This window comes from Lupinus angustifolius, chromosome LG17 (genome assembly GCF_001865875.1).
Source record: "Lupinus angustifolius cultivar Tanjil chromosome LG17, LupAngTanjil_v1.0, whole genome shotgun sequence".
Classification (NCBI taxonomy): domain Eukaryota; kingdom Viridiplantae; phylum Streptophyta; class Magnoliopsida; order Fabales; family Fabaceae; genus Lupinus; species Lupinus angustifolius.
Window position 1 is genome coordinate 9990420 of NC_032025.1, and position 892 is coordinate 9991311.

An 892-nucleotide genomic window follows, 5' to 3' on the forward strand; every position below is an offset into this window, starting at 1 on the left:
CAACTTGACATACAGAAATGCATGGATTCATACCACAAGATATCAAGACTTAAGTGAATGAAAGTATGAGAGAAAATGCCCAAACCTAAGCAAACCCTAAAAGTCAAAGAAAAGCATGTATCAACAAAACCTACAACCAATCAATATTCTCCCCCCACACTTAAACTACACATTGTCCCAATGTAGTATATTCAGAAAATCCAGACATACATATCAATCAATGGAATTGGACAAGTGCAATAAAAAGTAGAGAAGAGAAAGGAAAACTCCCTGATTCATGGAGGGAGGAAAGTGGGTTCAACCAATGAGTCCTCATCCACAAGTTCATCCACTAAGAAAGGATTTCTGAGGAAAGGCTTGAGGCGATGCCCATTAGCCTTGAAGCTTTTATCTGTGAATTCACTTTTGATTTCTACAACACCATAAGAAAACCCATTAGTAAAAACAAAAGGACCAATCCACCTAGAACAAAGCTTGCCACTCAAGAGTCCAAGCCTAGAGTTGTACAACAACACTTTTTGACCAACCAAAAATTCCTTTCTAGAAATCAAGTTATCATGGAATCTTTTGGTCTTCTCTTTATAGAACTTAGAGTTCTCATATGCTTCTAAGCAGATCTCATCGAGGTCATTCAATTTGACCTTTTTTTCTTCACCAGCTTGATCAAGAGCCAAGTTACAAGTTTTCACAGCCCAATATGCACGATGCACTATCTTTACAAGAAAATGACATGCTTTACCAAAGAAAACCCGATAAGGGGATATCCCTATGGGTGCCTTGTAAGCAGTCCTATGTTACCAAAGAGCATCTTCAAGTTTGTTGCTCCAATCCTTTCTGTTAGGCTGCACCATCTTCTCCAAAATCCTCTTTATCTCTCTGTTTGAAATCTCAA